This window comes from Trichomycterus rosablanca, chromosome 12 (assembly GCF_030014385.1).
Source record: "Trichomycterus rosablanca isolate fTriRos1 chromosome 12, fTriRos1.hap1, whole genome shotgun sequence".
NCBI classification, from domain to species: domain Eukaryota; kingdom Metazoa; phylum Chordata; class Actinopteri; order Siluriformes; family Trichomycteridae; genus Trichomycterus; species Trichomycterus rosablanca.
The window spans coordinates 607,721-625,000 of NC_085999.1; the positions used below are offsets into that span (position 1 = coordinate 607,721).

Consider the following 17,280-nt stretch of genomic DNA (forward strand, 5'->3'; position numbering starts at 1 on the left):
GGACTCCCATCAGCTGTTAGAACTGAAGAAGCCTTTCAGATGAGAGCTTAAACATCTTCAAGAACCTAAAAGACGTCCATTCTCCTTCGACTCGAGCACTACGATGAGACTACGATGACCCGGATGACTGAGAACCTCCACACACACCCTGTTTTCATGTTTGGTTTCTCTCCTCCCACCTCCCCGAGACATCAGAAGCAGAAGTTTCGCCCCTGTTTGTGAGTAAGTGGGTACGTGATGCTGTGATGAAGCGGCTCTGTCTAAATAAGCGGTATTTAAACCCACACTGTAATGATCCAGCCCCAGGCGACACTTCTGTATTCAGTATCCAGAAGAACCGCTGGTGAGAAACAGCAACCCAGAAGTGGTTCATTCACAACGCCGGTGCATCAATGCAGCAGAATCTAAATAATATAACGACTAAATAAAGCTATAGATTAGACAACGACAAGGAAATTATAAAAGAACAAGAGAAGAGAGTAAAATAAATGCCAAGAATAAAAACAATAAAGGAAAACAGAAAAGAAAGGAAACAATAGAAGAAAATAAGTTAAAAAAATGCATAAATAAAAACAAGAGAAAGAAAGAGGAGATTAAAAATACTAAATAAAAAAAAAAGAAAATAGAAAAAATAATAATTAATTAATTTAAAAAGAAATGAGTATGTGTAAAATAAGAAATATCAAACCTTTATTTTATATTCTTGCAATAATATTAAATAAATCGTATTAATAACAAGTAATTAAAGAATTAAGCAAGGGTGTTGAGATTAGCTGGGTGTGATTACAGTTTACTAGCATAGTTTACTTCTGTGCCACCTATAATCATTATTAACAACTACTATGTAATCATTATCACTATCTCTAGTTAACCATGTTAACCATGTTAACTTTTATCTTGTAGCTAAACTTCTTATTAAATAAAAGCCCTGAATTATCTAATAAAACTGAGTTACACATTATTCTCTTACATTTTTAGGTTTCAAGCAATGTTATATCTTTGATTTACCTGAAACTAATTCAAAAAATATGATAAAAAAAACAAAAAAAACAAAGAATAAATAAAGAAAATGTTTCATCTAAAACAAAATCTCTGGAACATTACAGACACAAAGATGAGTTAAGGCAGAATGTGGAAACTAACCAATTAATAACGCTGTGTACTGGTTTTGTGTTTATATTTATATATATATATATGTTAGTTATATGTGTGTATTTACACAGATCTGTGTTTTTTCTTGACAGTAAGAGTAACAGTAGATTCAGTTTGACCTCACTTCAGTATTGCACTATACGTTTGGACTGTAATAAAATCAATCAGGGGCGCATGTGAATGCTGCATTTGTTTGAGTGTTTTGTGACGGTTGAAGTTATAAACAAATAAAAGTTTTGCTGTAAATGACGGATTTTACCTCGATTTTACACCAAATTCAGGAGTTTAATCAGGTAATTCGCTTTTTAATCACATTTATAAAAGATAAACAGAGAATTTGCGAGTTTAAACCTCAACGCTAGTTTAGAAAAGATTGAAAACTGTGTGATGAGAATAGAAATCTCGCCCAGGTTATTAAATACTGTTTTATTCAACTGCAAACTGCAAATAAGAAGATAAAAACTACAACCAGACTTTTGTTTAGGTTTAAATGATTCATGTGCAGTTTATAAACCTCTAAAATGTGAACAGAAACACTTATACATTAACCTTAAAGTACAAATCAACACAGAGAACAGAAACACTCTGACCTTTTAAACTCTGTGTTGTTAAATGTATTAAAACAACATATTTGGGTATAAATGGTGTATTAATAAAAAAAAAAACTCGTTTTAATAAACATTGGTGGGTCAACATTCACCACTTACATCAGCCGATAATCCAACAGTTTAAGAACAGTGGTGTTCAGTTAACAGTTACAAAGGTTTAAGGTATTTTAACCTTGACAGTGCATAATATTATCAAAAGATTCTCGGACAAACAAGCATGCTTTTCAGATAAATATCATCACTTTGGCTCAGAAATACAAATGCAGGTTAAGACCACACTATCCACATGGTCATATGGATTGTGTGAGCTGATCTTTTAAACATTTATAGAAATAATAGATGTTGGGTTCCTTTAATCAGATAAAGAAAAGGACCGTGCAGATTATTAGCAACGTGAAGTTAAAAAGTCTGTCATAGTATCACAAGCATCACACAACGACACGTCAGTGTAGTGGAAATGTAAACTAAATGCATAAATAAGATAAATCTAAAAAATATATAATAAATAATATAAAAAATAAGAATATAAGAACATCTAACATAGAACAAAAATGAAAGGGGTAATCCTAAATGGTGCAGTATATAGACATGATGCTTCTTTATAGGTCTCTGTGCTTATTTAAACGTAAAAATACCAAACCACATTCTGCTTTTAACAACCACATGGCATAATGCATCATCTGAGAGTGTTGCTGCTAGACTGGCCTGCCTGCAAACCGACCCCTTAAAATGTATTGCTGTGTGTAGTGAAAGCTCTATATGGTTTTGCAGCTGAGCACTTGAGGTAAAAGTCTGCTTTCTAACCTGGATCAATAACATCTCGTGCATTAAATGTTTGAAGTAATCAGCAGTTTTTGACATACCAGCCGGTCTGGCTCCAACAACCAGGCCTCGATCAGAGCCGTTCAGAGCACCACTTCTCCCCAATCGATGTTTGATGTGCACTAAAGCACTTGATTCATCCCTGTATGGGTTTATGCATTGAATCATTGCATTAATACGTGGTGCCAGGTTTAAACTCGGGCTAAAACAACCCTGTTTATTAATCTGCCAACAGTGGGCGCACAAAACAAACAGCACTGACTGATTGGAGTGACATTTAAAACATGACTGGAGGAGAATGAATGAATTTTTAATGAAGCTTCCTGTCACCCATGTGCACTCCAATCTCAGATCGCCTGAGATAAACGTAGCCAACAGGATGTCATGATCTGTGTTATTTTAGACGTTTTTAATATTAACACAAGCAATTCACAATTAACACAAGCAAAGTCATTCATATGTGCATTTTTACAGTTACAGAATCTTCAACATGGAGCATCAGCAGTGCTTAAGAGGGTCATTTAGTATACTTAGCGAAATTTTGCAAAATACAGCGTTTGTACGGGACATGAATGATTTCCCAACTTCTCTTTTCCTGGAACAGTGGTTCCATCATGTAGATTTTTGTCCAACTTTCACACATTTGAGTTTCCTTCATATTTCATGGTGACCTTATGTGGTGGAGGTAAAAGCCAAGCTGCTGGAAACGACACTGCCTGAGTTCTGGGGGTTTGAATCATACAGAATCATGACATTATGTGAACCTAGTGCAGGTCCCAAGCCCAAATAAAGAGGAAGCTTGTGTCAGGAAGGGCATCCAGCACGAAAGCGGTACCAAATCAAATTTATGGACCAATGATCTGCTATTGAGACACCTTACGGCAGGGGTTTTCAACCAGGGGGGCGCGAGTACTTGTCTGGGGGAACGCGAGTGGCCGACCGGGGGGGGGCGTGGCATTACGAGATTATTATTATGAACCGGTGGCACACGAGATTGAGCCGTGGTTCATCAAGGGGAGGGGGGCGCAAGTCGCGCTTGGCACATGAAGGGGGGCGCATGCCTAAAAAGGTTGAAAACCCCTGCCTTATGGGAGCAGCCAAGAGGGATGGATGGATGGACGGGTGGATGGACGGACGGACAGATAGATGTTTGGATGGATGGATGGATGGATAGATGGATGGATGGATAGACAGATGGATGGATAGATAGATAGATGGATGGATAGATGGATGGATGGATGGATGGATGGATGGATGGATGGATGGATAGATGGATAGATAGATGGATGGATAGATGGATAGAAGATGGATGGATAGATGGATGGATGGATCGATGGATGGATGGATGGATGGATGGATAGATAGATGGATGGATGGATGGATGGATGGATGGATGGATAGATGGATGGATAGATGGATAGAAGATGGATGGATAGATGGATGGATGGATGGATGGATGGATAGATGGATAGATAGATGGATGGATGGATGGATGGATGGATAGATGGATGGATGGATAGATGGATGGATGGATAGATGGATAGATAGATAGATAGATGGATGGATGGATGGATGGATAGATGGATGGATAGATAGATGGATGGATGGATGGATGGATGGATGGATAGATAGATGTTTGGATGGATGGATGGATGGATGGACGGACGAACAATAGATGTTTGGATGGATGGACGGATGGATGGATGGACGGATGGACGGACGGACGGACAGATAGATGTTTGGATGGATGGACGGATGGATGGATGGATGGATGGACGGATGGATGGATGGATGGACGGATGGATGGACAGATAGATAGATGTTTGGATGGATGGACGGATGGATGGACGGATGGACGGACAGATAGATGTTTGGATGGATGTTTGGATGGATGGATGGATGGATGGACGGATGGATGGATGGATGGATGGACGGATGGATGGACAGATAGATAGATGTTGGATGGATGATGGATGAATGGATGATACTTTATTTACCCTGAGAGATATTATTAAAAAAAGGAATCATTAATTTATTAACTGTACAGACATGTCATATATATGGTTATTATTTCCTTTAGCTTTTCTTCCACATTAATTAGCTGCTTTTAATCATCAACAAACTACAGTCGTACCTTATAACTCGACATCCCCTAAACTCAAATCTCTGAAACTCAGAACCAGAGAAAACTTAGTCAAGATATTTGTACCCTTAAATTCTGTGCTTCCTTTAAACTTGATGTACGTGTGATATAAACAAAGAGGTAAGCGTTTGGGCACATTCACATGAGAAGCAGCAAAACCGCTTTTTTTTCCCACCATACCGGACCATGGAACGCATTAACAGGTTTCCCAAACATCCTTATGGGAAAAAGTACCTTAAAACTCAACGTCTTCAAAACTCAACACCACTCCCAGAACCCACTTGCTGCTCTACTTGGGAGAATTGGCTGAGCTCAATCAAATGTGTTGGTTTCTCTCCAAGACTTGACTTCAGTGTTGTCCACATGTTTTGGTGGGGCCAAGTGTGGTACCCTAGGAAGGACATTTCAAAACGTCCCTCAATGTCCATGTGATCAGCAGCAAACTTTATGTTTAGGTTTTGTTTAAGCCATCAATGTTGGTACCAGTTTGACTTCCTTCTTGCACAGCAGTCTTAAGCTCATGGTGATGTTAAGCTTGCTTGGCTGTGGACAGCTACACTAGCAGATTCAACACTTTCAAATTCATGACAGAACTGTTTTCTCCGTTTGATATAAGGGCGCTGAAAGGGCTTTGCAAAACTGTGTTTGTGAAATATTACAACTTTATTCTCAAAATAATATATATGTTTATATTTATTAATAATGGAGGGAGGGTTTTTTTTCTCAGAGGGGTTAGGGGGGCAGAGAGTTTAAGTTTAAGAGCATCTTTGCTCCTTTGAGTGCTTCCACCTCGTATGTTCTTCCTGTAAAACACACTTTCTCTACATCTACTTACCCTCTCTGAGAGCCGAGTTCACCTGTACCTACCCAGAACCCTCCAGGCTCTTTGTGCACCTATATCTGTGTAGCTGGAAACAGATCCGATGTGACATCTTCTCCCATCTCTCATCCATTTTTAATGGAGCCCGGAGTGAACATCCCTCATCCAGAAGGTCTTTCCATCTTCAGCCGTGTGATCCTGTAACACCTTTCCAGGTAGATGGAGACACAGTGTCCTGCCTTTCTGTGGTGGTGGGGGGATAATGTATGAACTAAAAGTCGGTAAGACCTGGCAACCCTGCTGAGTCATGATTGGCTGTTTGACCTACGCGTGCTATATGCGTATATATCAGCCTGTGATATATAGGTCACATTTTCCATCAAATGAACGTCCCGTTCTGAGACCTGAAGAGCAGAGTGAGAAGGTCCAGTCCCTCCACGTCAGAACGTTTTTTTTACCCCGATGATCCTTTTCTTTAATCTTTACTCTCGGAGGAGCTTCACCTGAAACAGACCCCCCGTCTCTGAGTCTGTTAATAACGGGACGTTTATTGCCTCCCTCTCCCCTGAGCTCTTCCTCCTGCGGCGCCACCGAAGCCTGATGTGCTTTTCATTTCTCATTCTGACAGTCCGCCATTGATCACGTCTCACGCTGAGAGCTCGACCCCAGCGCTCATCTAGAAAATAAAAGAAGTCTGTATGAAATCGCCGACATTCAGTCTGACGTGGATTTGGAACGAACGTCAATGAGCCAAAAATGAACCCGATCAGCCAGAACATTAAAACCACCTTCTTGTTTCTACACCCACTATAACCATATAGAAGCACTTTGTAGTTCTACAATTACTGACTGCAGTCCATCTGTTTCTCTACATGCTTTGTTACCCCCTTTCACCCTGTTCTTCAATGGTCAGGACCCCCACAGGACCCCCACAGAGCAGGTATTATTTAGGTGGTGGATGATTCTCAGCACTGCAGTGACACTGACATGGTGCTGGTGTGTTAGTGTGTGTTATGCTGGTATGAGTGGATCAGACACAGCAGCGCTGCTGGAGTTTTTAAACACCGTGTCCACTCACTGTCCACTCTATTAGACGCTCCTACCTAGTGTCATCTTGTAGATGTAAAGTCAGAGACGATCGCTCATCTATTGCTGCTGTTTGAGTCGCTCATCTTCTAGACCTTCATCAGTGGTCACAGGACGCTGCCCACGGGGCGCTGTCGGCTGGATATTTTTGGTTGGTGGACGATTCTCAGTCCAGCAGTGACAGTGAGGTGTTTAAAAACTATAATCCACTCATACCAGCACAACACACACTAACACACCACCACCATGTCAGTGTCACTGCAGTGCTGAGAATCATCCACCACCTAAATAATACCTGCTCTGTGGTGGTCCTGTGGGGGTCCTGACCATTGAAGAACAGCATGAAAGGGGGTAACAAAGCATGTAGAGAAACAGATGGACTACAGTCAGTAATTGTAGAACTACAAAGTGCTTCTATATGGTAAGTGGAGCTGATAAAATGGACAGTGAGACAGTGAGTGGTTTTAATGTTATGGCTGATCGGTGTGTATTTTTCTTAAAGATACAGGGTCTCTCTCTACATCATCCTACACTCCCGAGAAGAGAAGAGGGCGTGTCTAAATCCTTAGATCCCTTAAAATGCTCCTACTGAGGCGCCTTAACTCTGAGTGATGATCCGACCGAATGACGAGGGAGCGTCCGACGCCTCCTCAGCGCTGAAGATCGATCCCAGCATTCAGTGCGGCACGACTCTTCTCACATAAAACTGTGTGTCCATATCATTTAGTACTTCAAATGTAGTCCAAGTTTAGGTTTAATCTGTGTCTTTAAAACTGAGTCCTGGTTGGAGAGGTGGTGCAGCACTGGGATTCTGAGCTCTCCCAGTTCGAATCTCAGCTCTGCTACCGGTCGGCTGGGCCACTAGATCATTAGTCTGGTCACTAGTCTGCTGGGTGGGGGGAAAAGACCGGACTACAAAGGGGACGGGGTCTTCAACACTGTGTAAAGTGATTAAAACACAGTAATCAAAAGTATGTGGACACCCCTCGTGATCAGGATGAGTTTGTCCTCTATTGAGCTCTGCGATTCCTGAGCTGTTTTTTTATCTCAGTCGGTCTCGGCCGATTATATTTGGTGTCTGGTTCCGTCCCGCACCCTGCGCCGGTGCTGCAGTGGGGCGTGCGGCGTTATCGTGCAGGGTTAAGTGCTTCACAATCTAATTACTCTAATGTCAGCTGCAGTCTTAAATCACACTCGCTGGCTAAGTGCACGTCTCGCTCCGTCCTTCAGCACCGGGAGCCTCGCGCTGCTCCCGCCACCATCCTTCCTATTGGACGTGAGCCGGGGCGTTCATTGGCTGCTCCCGTCGGTCGCGTCCGGTGGGGGCGCACGCCGGCTCCCGGTTGGCTCTCGGGAGGGAGTGGGAGGTACGCTCTTGCTTCCCCTGTGGTGCCGAAGCGAGCTGGTGTTGAGGACTCTTTACTCCTCGGTTATTGGACCGGCGGCAGGTATCGGTGTGTGTGGTTTTTCGGCGCACGCCCACTCGCCCCTCGCCGTGAGTGTGTGTGTGTGTGTGTGTGTGTGTGTGTGTGTGTGTGGCTCAGAGATCGAGAGCGAGAGGAAGAGGAACAGTGTTCGTTTCCTCTCCCCCCTCTGGCCTCCCCGTCTCCCTGCTCCCTGTCACTCCGTCCTTCCTCCCTCCCGGACTGCACCGGCCTGGACCCCCGTACCCATCAGCCCCTTTGACTCTCCTCTCTTCACCGTCCCGTCTCAGCCTCCGCAGGTAAGGAGCCGCACTAACATGACCGGCCGCAGTTCTGCTCCAGCCGCCCGTAAGGTACCGCAGCTCTTCTCTTCTTTTATAAAATACAAATGATCTGAAGTGATCGTACATGTTAACTTTGCATGCTGTTATTCTTATTGTATTACCCCGCCGCGCACGCTAGCTCTGTTTTTCCTGGCGGTTAAACTTCTCCTTCTGGCGGTTTCTATCTTGAGAGGGTTTGGATGCGTTTATTACGGCTCATTAGGCTAAATTCGGCTCACGCTGAGCTTCTCTTCTCGTCTTGTTTTGTTTAGACCCAAACTCACTTCTGATGAACTTATAGGGCTCACAGTTTAGTCGTAGCCAGTTCCTCTCCCTCTGCTGGAGACCCCGATGGCGTACTGAGGAGGGTATATTCTCCTGACACGCCCTCCCTCTGACTAGTGCGCTCCACCGACCCCTTCTTATCCCCCCGTACTTCGGTGGATCGGCGCTGATCTCCACGTTCCTCTGGGCTACTAACCAGGGTCCTTACACAGCCTCGACCCCGCCCACTTTTTAGTCCCGTCTTTTCCCACCCAGCAGACTAGCGGCAGGTAGGGGGCGCCCAGCCGACCGGTAGCGTAGCTGAGATTCGAACTGGGAGACAGAATCCCAGCGCTGTGCCACCTCTGCATCCAGAGGTCATCTTTAAGACACAGATTAACCTAATCTTGGTCTAAATCTAAAGGTCAGTATTAATTCAGCACTGAATGTTTGCTAAGGACCAGGATCAGGGGCGGCACGGTGGCTCGGTGGGTAGCACTGTCGCCTCACAGCAAGAAGGTCCTGGGTTCGATCCCCAGGTAAGGCGGTCTGGGTCTTTTCTGTGTGGAGTTTGCATGTTCTTCCCGTGTCTCCCCCGGGAGCTCCGGTTTCCTCCCACAGTCCAAAGACGTGCAAGTGAGGTGAACTGGAGATACAAAATTGTCCATGACCGTGTTCGATATAACCTTGTGAACTGATGAATCTTGTGTAACGAGTAACTACCGTTCCTGTCATGAATGTAAACAAAGAGTAAAACATGACGTTAAAATCCAAATAAAACAAACAAACAAACAAACAAGACCAGGATCAGTCCTGAAGGTGGACTGAAAAGGACCGTCCCGTGGGACCATTAGGGTTTTTCTATTGTCTAGACTCTTGTCTAGGATTAGAACCAGGACCAAAGGATCAGTCTGTACAAGCAATGATGGCTCGTGGCTCACCACCGTGTTCCAGACTTTTTCAGAGAACATTTCTCAGTGCAAGATTGCAAATAATTCTTTCACCATCTACTGTACATGATATTGTGGAAAGATTCAAGGAATCCAGCAAAATCTCAGTCAGTGTAGGGCAAACCCAGAAACCGTGCGAGACCTTTAGACCCTCAGATGTTGTTGCATGAGAAACCGTCATGCTACTGTGATAAATACGGCCACATGGGCTAGGAAGTACTTCAGAAAACCGTTGTCACTTAACACGGGCCGCCGCTGCGGTAAGAAACGTGTGCTGTGGTCAACTTGTTCGAGGAATAACAAACGACACAGTTCCCTGTCCAAAAACAAAGGTAGCATTGACGTGGAGGCGTATTTTGGGATTTTGACACCCTAGTCTCGGATTAGAACCTAGAGTCTAGATTTAAAAATCAGCCCTTTAGACTGGATATAAATAAAGATGTTTTACGGTGAACACTCAGTCCGAGCAGCAGAAGCAAACAGCATGACGTAGCAGAAACTGTAATGACTTTAGGATCAGACGAGCTTTTGACCGGTCAGTTCCAGCGCTGACGTGCTCCATGAAACACTGCAGGCCGCAGCAGAATAAAAAGCTGCACGCTTTCAGCTTCTTTCACGTCACTTTGCTGCGATTCCACTTTTTTACTCCAGAACTGATGAAGTTATCAATACTGACCGGGTGTAATTCGCTGAGCTCCGGCGGTGCTGTGGACGTTCCGCTGATGCACTGGTGATCGGATCCAGGGCTGCACGAGTAATCACGTTTCAGTCATATTTATAATGTTTGGCATCTTCAGGTAATGAAGCTCAGAGCTGCACTTACAGCGTAACGGATCAAAGTTTTGTTGCTTACTGACTGACGTGTTTAATTATGCGCTACCTGTAACACAGCATTCAGTAAATATTAACTAATTATGTACAAGCTAGCATTTCATTTATACAAATATATAGAAGCACTTTGTAATTCTACAATTACTGACTGTAGTCCATCTGTTTCTCTACATGCTTTGTTACCCCCTTTCATGCTGTTCTTCAATAGTCAGGACCACCACAGGACCCCCACAGAGCAGGTATTATTTAGGTGGTGGATGATTCTCAGCACTGCACTGACACTGACATGGTGCTGGTGTGTTAGTGTGTGTTGTGCTGGTATGAGTGGATCAGAGTTTTTAAACACCTCACTGTCACTGCTGGACTGAGAATCGTCCACCAACCAAAAACATCCACCCGACGGCGCCCCGTGGGCAGCGTCCTGTGACCACTGATGAAGGTCTAGAAGATGAGCGACTCAAACAGCAGCAATAGATGAGCGATCGTCTCTGACTTTACATCTACAAGGTGGACCGACTAGGTAGGAGTGTCTAATAGAGTGGACAGTGAGTGGACACGGTGTTTAAAAACTCCAGGAGCGCTGCTGTGTCTGATCCACTCATACCAGCACAACACACACTAACACACCACCACCATGTCAGTGTCACTGCAGTGCTGAGAATCATCCACCACCTAAATAATACCTGCTCTGTGGTGGTCCTGTGGGGGTCCTGACCATTGAAGAACAGGGTGAAAGGAGCTAACAAAGCATTTGGGGGAAAAAGCTGCTACTGTGATAAGTACAGCCACATGAGGTCAGGAGTACTTCACAAAACAATTGCTGCTTAACACAGGCCGCCGCTGCATCAAGAAATGCAACCTGGACCTCTATTACACACAAAGTGAAAATTGAAATCAATTCTATACAGAAACGCTGCAGTTTCTCTGCTTGTTGATGTTGGTATTAATACTCAGAGCTTTTATGTCTGATACACACAGACCCCATTTCCAAAAAATAAATAAATAAAAGTTGGGACGTTTAGTAAACCTCAGTAAAAGAAGAATCTGTGATGTGTGAATCCCTGAGCAGTCGTCCCTCAGTGTTGATTTTATATTATCTGGACACTACAGTAAAATCAGGACTGCACCGGGCGTCACTCACTCACCCGGGAGGTTTTCGTTTCGTCACGAGCGTGCCGAGACCGCGGGCTTGTTTGACGGCGGCGTGTCTGAATCGCCGGGGGATGCTGGGAGCGCGGAGGCATCGATTAGACGAGTAAACCGAGAGAAGAACAGGTGTCTTAATTAACACCGCCGCCGGCCGGGCTCGTCTCCAGCTCCGCCGTAAAGAACCAGTGATTATTTCAATTAAAAGCTGCGTCTGAATCTCCGGCCGGCGACGGGAAGCGGAGCTGGAATCTTATCGGTTAAAATCCCACACTGGAAAAACCCAGTATGCCCAGTTCACACTACACGGTTTCTGCCCTGATTTTCATTCGCCGACTGGTCGCCGCTAGAGGTGAACCGGCGTTCACTCGGGGCTCGAAACTCGGCTCTCGATCGCTGTGTGTGAACCGTTCGGCGACTTAAGAAAAATATCCAGCATGTTAAATATCTGGATCAGTCGGTGCACACAGGTTGCGAGCGGCAGCGAGTGCTATATTGAACTACAGCCAATGAGAACGCAGGATACGGGGTGAGGGTAAACCCGGGTGAGGAGTGTAAAAACGTGTACAGGGGTGTAATATACAGTACAGTAGTTTCTATCAGAATACATCAGCACACACACAAGCTTTACAGTATCTGTGACCTTATCGTCCATGCCAAACTATAACACCCACGATGCACTGCGAACAATATTTATTAACCTGTAACTCACTATAGAACAGAACAGACGCCCCCTGCTGGTCACGTAGCCCAAATCCACCCGGATTCGTTTATTTTCCTCGTTGATTTTACGCTGCACATGAGCGCACACACAGCTCTGATCTCTCGCTTATTGTTGACGTGCATTTTTCTCACGTGTGTTTTCATGACTAAACGTGGTTTGGGAGACCGGACAGACTCGCCTGAGATTCCTCCAGGTGATAGATGGTGTAGTGTGTGACCCCCCCATCACCCATCAGTCGTGTAGTGTGAACCAGAGACGGGGACTCGAGTCAGGGTCGCACGTAAGTCGCTCACACAGCGACTTCAGACTCGACTCGGACTCGACTCATGACTCGCAAAAAATGACTCGTGGACAACAAGAGTCTCTAGCGTCAGCATGTGTTAACATTAGATACGTGTGATAATTATATACTGTATATACAGTATATATATATATATATATATATATATATATAATTATTATTATTATAAATATTCTGCTCTCTAAAAATAATAACGCTCCGGCCGTCTTAACCCACAACACACACAAAGTGTAAATGTTCCAGCAGCTTCCGGTGTAGTGATGAAGCGTCGCTCCCTACTTAAAATGGTGGAATACCCTACGTAGTGCACTTCACAGGAACGACCGGGGTGAATGGAACGCTCCTACAGAATCGGTGCTGATGGTTGAAAGACGCTTTCTGAACCAATCAGAGCTTCTGATTGTAATTGTTAGTAAGAAATGCTGTTATCTGCATTTATTCAGTTTGCGTCACACAGATGACGCGGTAATGAAACGCTCGATCGGCTTTCTAACCACTTCCTGTTTTACTTCACCACCGGGAAAAGTTTGGAGGTTTTTAATTATAAGCACATTTACAAAATAACGGATTCTGTTCCTAATGGGACGCACGCTTATAAATGTAATAGCATCTGGAAGAACAGAAGCTAAGGTAAGCAGCGGTTATGATGGTTTTTGCTGTGTTTGGGATTTTGGCCGCTGTGCCGTGATTTATCGAGCGCTTTTGTTCTGTAATGAAAACAAAACGTATCAGTTGAAGCTTTTAACTGGAACCTTCTTGTTACAGAAATTACATTCATTTACACAATGAGGAGGAAAGTAAAGACACGAAGTAAAACGGCTAAATACACTCGCTAATCTGTTGTTGTTTTTATCTGAACTTACAGATTATTTCTTTATTTCTACGCTACATTTATAATATATGTTTTGTGTAGATTATATTGACTCCTGACTCGACTCGGACTCGTATGTTGTGACTTGTGAACGTCTCTGGTATTGAGTCTTTAGACGTGGACGGTAGTTCGGTGCTGCAGACGGCGGGATCGTTCTCGTTCTGGCTCTTTCACCTACAGTAGATCATAATGATTAATTCATCATCAGCTCGGCCTGCACCGTGACCCCATCAATCCTCTGTATAAAGTGCAGTTAAAAGCTTTATTCTGAAGGCAAATATTCACCCGTCTCAGTATAAATAAGTCATTTATGAGCTTCTTCCTCTCCGTTCTATCGTCTGTTAAGCTTCTCCTCCAGTCTTCAGTCCTTTAAACTGTCGTGTCAGCACTTTTAGAAAGACGCATTTCCAGCCGATGTTTTTTATGGAATCCTCCAGGGTTTCTTCATTTATTTATTTATTTGTTTGTTTTTTCGTCTGTCGTCTATAAGAGGCTTAAAAAAACCACAGAGACGCATTAACCTGATGTTTCTCAGCTCGTTCAGGGCAACTCGGCACATTTTTCTATTTCATTTTGTCTTTTTATATCTTTTTAGATTAAAAAGTCACGTTAAATGATCATATATTTGTCGTGTGGAATGATTGGCCGTCATGTTCATGACCCCGTGCTATGAAAACGACCCCAGAAAAATAGGAATCATGGAAGGGTAGCAGCTCCTTACCAGGAGATTTTATTTCCTCCCAATCTAGTCGTATCCAGGGGCGGCACGGTGGCTCGGTGGGTAGCACTGTCGCCTCACAGCAAGAAGGTCCTGGTGGGTTTCCTCCGGGAGCTCCGGTTTCCTCCCACAGTCCAGAAACATGCAGTCAGGTTAACTGGAGACACTAGGTGAACGGGTGGGTGTGTGTGTGTGTGTGTCTGCTCTGTGATGGACTGATGCCCCATCCAGGGTGTTACTGTGTGCCCTGCGCCCATTGAAAAGCTGAGATAGGCTCCACCACTCCCCGCGACCCTGATTGGATAAGCGGTTAAGAAAGTGAGTGAGTGAGATGTCGTATCCAACTCCCAGATCATATCACTTCAGACCGAGTAGGGTCCTGACTAACACACGCATTGCACCAGTCGGGTTCATTGTCGATATGGAGATCCGTATCGCGCACGTAGAGTCACGCCGATCTCTATCATCCCATCGATCAGCCAGCGGTTATGAGGAATCCCTACAGCCCTCCCACCCTCGGACCAGCCGATCATCGTCCGGTAGCAGAGACGAGATTCAAACCTAGTGCATTTCACGTCTTTCAGTGTTTACCACTACTGATAAAGATCCACGCTGGTGCCAGAATCTCTCGTGACTTTATGACGTCCTCGTCGTCTTTCCGTCTCCTGCAGATTTTGCTTGCCAGTCAGTCTCAGCGTTCGTGCTGCTGATTCCTGCGCTTCAGTCTCCCGCTTATGAAATTATTCTGGAGTTTAAACGCGCTCGGCTTATCCTCCACACGCTGCGTTTGAATTTCCAGCGGCTTCTTAAGCGAGGCTAAATTGGAAATGTCATCACGGAGGGCTGCAAATCTGCTAAACTGCTTCAGATTAGTTTTCGGTGTGTGTTTATCTCTCTGGTCGGCGGTACGTGTCTTTAAACGTATTCAGACCAGATATTTATTCTTATTTGTTATTTTTTGTTCTTGCTTATGCTGCTGTTCTCGGAGCAGCTGGTGCTTTTGTGCCGCCGGCTGTTTTTTTTCTTCCTCCGGATCCCATGCCGTCCTCGCTTCCGAGCTGTCGGATGGGCCGCGCCGCAGTATGAATGGGCCGTGCCATGCCTCTCATGTTTCTGTCTCTGGCTGCCAGGGTGCCGGTGGAAGCCTGGCATCATGGTCAGATTCATTTCACCCACAGAACTGCACGGTCTGGACGTTTATTCTGTCGGCTGAGAGAGTCGTGTTCGTTCGGGACTTGCCGTGATATATTTGCTTAATACGATGGATAAGCTTGCCAGGATGTTCACAACCCCCCCTACAGTCCTCCAGTCGTCCATGTCAGCCCAGTAAATCATATGAGGATGCGTGGAGCCGATCTGACGGGAGCTTGGATTAAAATGCGGCACGTTTAGAAGGAGGGTCTCATCAATCCAGGCCAGAGAAATAGGAATTAGCTTTAATACCTGTAATACCTTAAAGGCTCCGACTCCTGGAGTTTGAATCTCAGCTCTGCAGACAGTGCAGGAGACAAAATCAGCCACGAGTCTGCTGGGTGGGAAAAGACGGGACTAAAAAGTGGGCGTGGTCTTCGAGGCTGTGTAAGGACACTGGTTAGTCGAAGTGGAGGAACGTGGAGATCAGCGCGTGACTCTCCGTGAGCGAGACCGACCTCCGAAGAACGGGCGAATAAGAAGGTGTTGGTGGGGCGCACACGTCAGTGGGAGGGCGTGTCGGGAGAATATACCCTCCTCGTACACCATCAAGGTCTCCAGCACAGACAGAGGAACCGGCTATGACTAAACTGGGAGAAAATGCTAAAATAAAATCTCCAAGCACCTTCACCTCATCACAGGACAAAAACCGGATTTGTATCGTATGATTCTTTACCACATACATGACACCTCATGAAATAGCGTCCCAAAATCAGCTGATTATGTTTATACAAAACCTCGTTTCCAGTAAAAGTTGGGACGTTTAGTTTCAGGCAGTAAAGAGAAGAATGTGTGACGTGTTTTATTCTCTTCAATCTTTATTTGCTTTCCAACGTTTCACTGATCAACTTCATTCTAGATGGTAAATAGAAACACATTTAGAATTTCCAAAAAAGTAAGGACGGGGGCGTGTTCCCCCGTGTCCCATCAGCGTTCCTATTAATTTCGACTATTTAATGCATGTGGAACTGAGGCACTGTTTGAAAAGGAATTGTGTATGTATACAATCTGAGCAACTGAGGGATAAGGGTCTTGCTCAAGGGTCCAACTGCCCTGTTCCTGACTCCCTCACCTCCATCAGTGGTGGAACAGACTCCGGACTGGCACGGTGGCACGGCGGCACTACTAAATCCCTCTCTGGAGCTTTTTGGCTGGGATTCTTTGGATTCAGGATCCACCCCTGTGCTCCCGACTGCTCCGTGGCAGGACCGGCGCCTGGGCCGAGTGGACGTGCAGCGATGGGCAGATTGGCCTCAGCAGGATGGAGGAGGAAGGAGGATCAGGCAGGGCGTGATCTCCTGCCCAAACCAAGCGTAACGAGGACTCGTTTTCCGTCCTCCTCTTTAAACTCTCGCCCTTTTCTCTCGGCTTTATTTCCATGCCCTCGTCCTCGTTGGCGCCGTTGTTCTTCGTGCCCTCTCTGATATAAAAACGCCGGCCTGACGTCCTCGTGTCTGCGCTCCCAGAGCTTGTGCTGAGCCGAGTCAGCAGTAAGTGTGGAACGTTCAGCAGATGGAGGAGGAAACGTACGCTCATCCCTGCAGTTTGCAGTTTGCTGTTCTATGAGCCAGATTAGCTGACTGAGATCTGCACAGCATGCAGGAAAAAAAGCTTTAATACAATAATGAGCTCAGAAACACGCCGGCTAACAACTGCTGTCCTTTTATATCTGAACAAGCGTACAGTAAATTATTCTTTATTAAATAATGAAATAAAAACCATAATGAAATTATGCGCAATAATTAAGAATAACACAATGTATGTATTATTATTGTTTTTATTATTATTAATAATTTCATTATCATAACTAATATTTATTATTCTTATTATTAATGTTTATTAGTACCGTTATTATTATTATATTTATAGTAATAAATTTTTGCTATTATTATTACTATTTTTATAA

The 17,280-nt window shown here is 44.6% G+C and overlaps 1 protein-coding gene across 4 annotated transcripts in view; it reads left to right on the plus strand.

Moving 5' to 3' along the window:
• Nucleotides 1–1,361: 1,361 nt before the first annotated feature.
• pcbp3 (poly(rC) binding protein 3) overlaps nt 1,362–17,280 on the plus strand; it is a 65,468-nt gene continuing 49,549 nt past the window's right edge. For 3 of the 4 annotated variants that reach the window (XM_063005358.1, XM_063005354.1, XM_063005357.1), the window contains exon 1: nt 8,198–8,354. The gene's annotated coding sequence lies outside the window, so the exon portion shown is untranslated. Of the gene's footprint in view, nt 1,446–8,197; nt 8,355–17,280 lie in introns of those variants that run through there. The other variant, XM_063005355.1, reaches the window with a different exon arrangement.